Source organism: Sinocyclocheilus grahami, unplaced genomic scaffold (genome assembly GCF_001515645.1).
Source record: "Sinocyclocheilus grahami isolate Dianchi unplaced genomic scaffold, SAMN03320097.WGS_v1.1 scaffold31.1, whole genome shotgun sequence".
Lineage (NCBI taxonomy): Eukaryota > Metazoa > Chordata > Actinopteri > Cypriniformes > Cyprinidae > Sinocyclocheilus > Sinocyclocheilus grahami.
The window spans coordinates 4,094,865-4,095,231 of NW_015505210.1; positions in this window are offsets into that span (position 1 = coordinate 4,094,865).

Consider the following 367-nt stretch of genomic DNA (forward strand, 5'->3'; position numbering starts at 1 on the left):
ACATTATTTTCCACATACTGTACATTATTGTTTCTCCTCTATGCCCCGCCTTTCTGAAACGCATACATTTTTACAAAGCTCAAGCAAGGTGTGCTGTGATTGGCCAGCTATCCAGTGCGTTGTGATTGGCCGAATACCTCAAGCGTGTGACGGAAATGTTACGCCCCTTACCATACTGTGATGCGCCTCCCAGCAGGACCAGACTCAGTCCAGCTGCTCTGCTCGAGCATCTCTTTTAGCAGTTCAGTCAATGTACTGTTAGGAGTAACTGAATAACTCGGGATATTGGTTTATTTTGCGTCAGAGGGAGTGTCAGGCACGTTTATAAACCGAATAACTTAAGTAATTTGTGGATTAGTGGGTACTG